The sequence below is a fragment of the Tupaia chinensis genome, unplaced genomic scaffold (genome assembly GCF_000334495.1).
Source record: "Tupaia chinensis unplaced genomic scaffold, TupChi_1.0 Scaffold145396_1, whole genome shotgun sequence".
In the NCBI taxonomy this organism is placed as follows: Eukaryota; Metazoa; Chordata; class Mammalia; order Scandentia; family Tupaiidae; genus Tupaia; species Tupaia belangeri.
Genome location: NW_006205257.1, coordinates 393,970 through 400,164, shown reverse-complemented (window position 1 = coordinate 400,164; position 6,195 = coordinate 393,970). Strand labels below are relative to the sequence as shown.

The following is a 6,195-nucleotide window of genomic DNA, read 5'->3' as shown; positions in this document are numbered from 1 at the left end:
TTATAGGCTAAGTTCTAAAGAGATGCAAATGTTTAAAACATGATGGTGTGTGCCCAAAATACCAAGAGGAGAAAGGAAGAGAAGGGACTGCAGCATGGCCATCTCCCCTGGGTGGTGATTCCTCACTTTCCCTCTCCTATCTCTCTCTGTCTCTCTGGCAAGTACACATGCCCAATGGGGAGAAAAAAAAAACCCTTAAAAAAATAACAATGACTGATTAAAATGGTGGCCTGATCCCAAATTGTACTTAACACTCTAGGTACATAACAAAATTAATTCTTTTTTAAGGAAAATAATCCCAAGTTACCTTTTCTGCTAAGTGAGAGCTACTATAAAAATAAAACAAGAGCCCAAATTGTAAATGGTCTTACTTCTTCGATTATATTGTTGATTTCAGGTGCTGCTTTGTTTGCTCGTTTCTTAATCTGTCGTTTGGCTTTGTTTACATCTTTTTCAACTCTCTTCCAGTCAATCTGCACATAGCCACTGTGACTGGCAATCTGAAGGAGAAGAAAGCCACCACCTACTGCAGTTGCTAAGAGTCGTCATCACTTTCATAGTCTTGGGGAGGGGGGGTTCCGGGTCGCCATGATACCACCGGCGGCCAGTTCTGGGGTATAAAAATAATTCTTTAAAAATATTTTATATCTAACTGACATAATAGCATTTGCAAGTTAATGGTTTTCTGCTTTATTTGCATATGCTGCCTGTTTTCTCCTTGAAAAAGGCCTATACTCACACAATTTTGAACTCAGTTTAAAAAAAAGTTTGGGAACCAGGAGGTGGCATGGTGGTTAAGGGTGCTGGACACTCCCACATGGCCAATCATGGTTCAAGTCCGGGACCTGGTGGCTTGCTTTCTCTCTCTCTCTCTCTCTCTCTCTCTCTCTCTCTGTGTGTGTGTGTCTGGTCACATTAAAATAAATAAAACTTTAAAAAGAAACGTTTATTTCTTCAGGGAGAGAAAGATAACAGTCCACCAGAGGTTTTTATCATTGTTGTTATTTAGGTATTTTTGCTATAAGATGTGCAATCCAGTTAGCTCAACCTCTGCACCACCTCCTGGTCCAGAATTCACTTTTTTAAAAATAATCTTTTAAGCTTATTTATTTATTTCTTCCATGAAAGAGGCAGAGAGAAAGAGACATTCCCACCAGTGTCCCCACGCCACAGTTTATGTCCAATCCCAGCCAGCCTGGATCAAGGGCATGTGCATGCACATCCTGTGATTACAGGAAGCCCTCAGGACATCTACCAGGAACCTTGCTATGTGGATCCAAAGTCACAGAGTATCACATTACCACTATGCCACCTTCTGGCTCTCCGTACTTATCTTTTTTGTTTTTTTATTTATTTATTTTACATACTTTCACTGAACTTCACCACAGCATACAAAATGCAATTTTCCAGCCAGAATACACTGTAAAGTGGCTTAATCATACATGTTATCATCAACAAACTATTTTCTATGTCTTGTTTCTTGTATATGTATATTTTCCCCTATTTCTCACCTTCTGCCATTTCCCATCCTCCTTCCACCCTGTCTCTGGTATCTGCAGTTTCTTTCCATTTCTTTTTCTTTTTTTTTTTTTTTTGAGAGGTTTTTCGCTATAGGGCGTGTGCGCTCACCAGATAGACAGAGTCACAGAGACAGAAAGCGAGAAATCACCCCCCAGGGGAGATGGTCACACCGCAATCCCTTCTCCTCCATTCTCCTCTCGGGATCTTGGGCATGCACGCACATGCCCGGTGTGAGTCTTAAGCCCCCGGGTCCGGGACGCAAACCGCGGTCAACTACGTGGGAGTCCAGCGACATAGCCATTACACTAACTGCTGGTTCCCAACACTCTAAATTCTTTATCAGATATTTCCATGAGTTCCATTGTACTGTCTGTGGTTGAAGAGGAGTTATTCTTTACCCTAGGGGTATTTTATTGCTTTCACATATTTCTTGTGCCCCTGCAATGATTTCTAGTCATCTAATGGGTTGTTTCTTCCTAATTTCTAGAAGATCAATCTGAGAGATCAGAGGCACACAGGAGAATGTGGTCTGCAAACTATTTGGCATTGCATTTTTCTCCCTTTGTGTCACAGATTCAGTGGGAGTTGAGGAATATGAAGACCCAAATAGTATTCAGATTTGGGCAGCTTTTCACATAGACCTGTCTAGACACTCAGTGTGTGGAGGCTGAGTAGCAAAGTGATGAGGTAAAAGACAAAGGATAAGAAAACAGAGAAAGAGAAAAAAAAAGGGGGGGGGCAAACAAACAATAAGTTTTTTATTTGTTAATTTAAAAAAAAAAAAAAATGAAAACCACGCACCTTGCAAGCACCATGTGAAATTACTAGATCTCAGCTCTCGTGGCAGACTCAGTCTTCTTCTGGCCTGCCCTTTCTGTTTGCCTAGATGGGAGAGGGAAAGGGGAGGGGATTGTTACCAAGATAAAGGAGGATTTCGGAGCCAAGAAAAAACTTTACCTTAAAAAAAAATTTTTTTTTTGGAGAGGTTTTTCACTATAGGGTGCTTGCGCTCGCCAGACAGAGACACAGAGACAGAAAGCGAGAAATCACCCGCCAGGGGGGATGGTCACGCCGCAATCCCTTCTCCTCCATTCTCCTCTCGGGATCTTGGGCACGCACGCACACGCGCCCGGCGTGAGTTTTAAGCCACCAGGTCCGGGATGTGAACCGCGGTCAACTTCGTGGGAGTCCAGTGACATAGCCATTACGCTAACTGCTGGTTCCCTTTACCTTAAAAATTTTTAAAGAAGAAAAATTTTTTAAATGAAAAGACAGAGAGAGAGAGCGACAGAGAGAAAAGGACAGAGGGGGCTCTACCAGGGTGACTTCTTCATTGCTTTTATCCATGAAATCACTAGATCTCAGCTCTCGTAGTGGACTCAGTCTCCAGAATTCACTTTTTTTTTTTTTGGAGAGGTTTTTGCTATAGGGCATGTGTGCACACCAGAAAGACAGAGAGACAGAAAGTGAGAAATCACACACACACACACCCCCAGGGGAATGGCCACACCACAATCCCTTCTTCTCCATTCTCCTCTCAGGATCCTGGGCATGCACGTACCTGCATCCAGTGTGAGTTTTAATCCACTGGGTCTGGGACTCGAACCTTGGTTGACTACATGGGAGTCCAGCAACATAGCCATTACGCCAACAGCTGGTCCCCAGAATTTATTTTTTAAGTTTGTATAATTTAATAGGTTTTAGTAAATTCTCAAAGTAGTACAACCAGGCCAACCAGTGGCACGGTGGTTAAGGTGGTCAGATCCCACATGGTTCAAGTTCCATAGCGGATGGTTTAAAAAACCCATCAGGCATATGTGTGTGCATGTCCACAATCCTGAAAGGAGACATAAATGGGTCAGCAGGAGACATGGTTGTTGAAGTGCTGGACTCTCACATGGCCAACGGTGGCTCAAGTCCCAGATCCAGCAGCTTGACAATCTCACTGGCATGTTTGTGCATGTGCCCAAAATCTCAGAAGGAGAATGGAGGAGAAGGGACTGTGGTGTGACTATTCCCCCTTGGGGATAATTTCTCACTTTCCTTCTCTCTATCTCTGTGTGTGTGTGTGTCTCTCTCCTTCCGAGCACACACCCCCATGCCAAAAAAAAAAAAAAGGTGGGGAGTGAGAAATGGAAGAGAAGGCATTTGGCATGACCATTATTCATTGGGGGGTTTACTTTCTGACTTTCTTTTTCTCTCTCTTTCTCAGTTCCAGGGCCAGTGACAGGGATAGGCATCATGGAAAAAGGATAGTTTATTTTGGAGAAGGAGCAAAGTAGATTCAGATAATTTTGGACATGTTGAGTTAGTAATGCATGTGGACACCCAAGCAAATGTATCTACTATATAGTTATTGTGATACTAGAGTCAGAAGATCTGGAATGGAGATGTAAATTGGGAAATTGGCTGTTAACAAATTAAAAAAAGGGGAGCTCACTCAGGAAGCATAGGCAAGTAAGCTGGGTCCCAGCCTGAAATGGGGAGGAAAGAACAAGAATTCAACTCCCAGGACAGGCAGATGGCATAATGGTCTCTAGATTCCCATGTAGTCAACCGTGGTTTGAGTCCTGGACCCAGCAGCTTAAAATTCACACCAGGTGTGTATGCATGCATGCCCAAGATCCTGAGAAGAGAATGGAGGAGAAGGGATTGTGGCATGGCCATCCCCCGGGGGGTGATTTCTTGCTTTCTGTTTATCTCTCTGGTGAACGCACACGCCCTATAGTAAAAATCTCTCAAAAATAAATAAATAAATAAAAGAATTTAACTTCCTTGGGCCAACTCCATGGCACAGAGGTAATGTAATACTTAAGAGAAGCTGGGCACAACATAGCAATTGTGGTTTGAATGCCCAGCCCAATCTGCCTGAAGCATGTCATGTCAGGCAAGCCTGTAAATGCCCAGGATTCCATGGGCTGGAGGACTAGAGGAAGGGGAGTGTGTCATGCCTGAACTCTGTAGAGGGGTTCCCTCTCCTCTCTCACTGTCACATCTGTGGGCCCACAATCTATCAGGAATAAAGTGATTTTAAAAATGTGAAAGAATTCAAATCCTGGTCATGAACCTTGTACTGAACTGAGTATTACACAGGCCTTCCTTTGAAGCCACTGGGTACCAACTTCATCACAGCCTCTTACTCCTTTCTCTGAACTGGAAACCTTCCCATGTCAGACTACCTTACACTGCAACAGGCCAGCCGGTTGCATCAGATTTAATATTTCTTCCTCTCCCTGACGCTAGACTTCTCATCATTTGTTCACCCAGCTCACTAGACAATCCTGTTTGTACTCTGTCTTTATACACTGTTCACTCAATTGGCAAATATTTACTAAGCAATTGCCCTGTGCCAGGCACTATACTAATAAAGTAGTGAACCAAGACATTGCCTCTGCCTCAAAACCTTTATGTTCTAGTTAAGGAGACAGATATAAACAATTAAATAGACATACTGGCCAGAGTTAAATGCTATGAACAGAAAGCAAGCTGAATAAGGGAATGTATAGTGATGTGGGTGGAATTCTTTTAAATAGGAAATCATCTCTGGAGGCGACATTTGAGGAAAGACTGGAATGAAGTGAGAAAGTTCTAGGTGAAGAAGGGGTGACTGGAACAGAAGGGGGAGGGAGGTAACAAGCTAAATTGTATATGTCCTTATAAGCCAAAGTAGAATCTAGCTTTCACTTATGTGATGTGGATCAGTAGACAGTGGAATAGTGAGTAGAGGAGCATGATCTGATTTCAATTTTAACAAGATCCCGTGGGCTGCTATGGTGAGAACAAACTGTTGGGGGCAAAGGCAGAGCAGATGAAATTTTAGGAGGAAACTGCAAAAATACAGGCCAGAGTAACTGTGGTTTTTTTGTAGAGCTGTGACAATGGTGAAAAGTGGTCAGATTCAAGATGTAGGCAGAATGGACAGGATTTGCAGCCAGAACAGATGTGGGGATGATAGAAACATGAAAGATGGCTCCAAGGCTTTCGGTCTGAAAAGCTGAGCAATTGGTGCCAATGCGGATAGTGGTGAAAGGGCACATCTAGAGGGGAAATAGAGAGTATGACTTTGGACATAGCATGAGGTGCCAATTCTGCATCCTACTGGAAAGGCTGAGGCTATTGTTTACATGAAAATGGAGTTCACAGACGGATCAAAGCTGCAGACAAATACTTGAGATTGGTCCAGTGTAGAACGGTACTGAAAGCCACAAGCCCGGATCAGACCACTGAAAGCGGTGGAACAGAACAGGGTTAAACATTAGTCCTGGGAAGTCTCAGCTTTAGGAGCAGCCTGGGGGAAAACTGGTTAGGTGATGGAGGCCGCTGTTGAAACGGGGCGATGAGAGCTCTCCGACGGCGCGGGTGCCTCAACAAGGGCAGTGTCTCATCTGGACGACCAGCAGCTCTTCGGAAGCTTGGGGGCGGTAGGCCAACTTTCCAGGTAGAGGGACCAGCGACTGTCAAGACACTGGGCTCATGACAAGCTACGCCGTGTCTAGAAATGGCGGAAGCCGCAGCCGGGTGGGAAAGAGGGCCGCGCACTTCTCCACTTCAGCGTGCGGCGTTCTGAAGCCTCGAGACACGTCCCCTCTCCCCGAAACTGCTCTCGGGCCCTGGGAGCATCGCTGCTCCAGTCCAAGACAAGCGACGCTGACAGGACTACGGCCGCCGCGGAGG

The 6,195-nt window shown here is 44.5% G+C and overlaps 1 long non-coding RNA gene across 1 annotated transcript; it reads right to left on the bottom strand.

Moving 5' to 3' along the window:
- Positions 1-542: 542 nt before the first annotated feature.
- On the bottom strand, positions 543-6,157 carry LOC102487133 (uncharacterized). The gene is made up of 3 exons (XR_337321.3): positions 5,646-6,157; positions 2,323-2,403; positions 543-610 (listed from the first exon to the last, which is right to left on the bottom strand). It is a non-coding gene; the product is annotated as an uncharacterized LOC102487133 (long non-coding RNA).
- Positions 6,158-6,195: the final 38 nt, after the last annotated feature.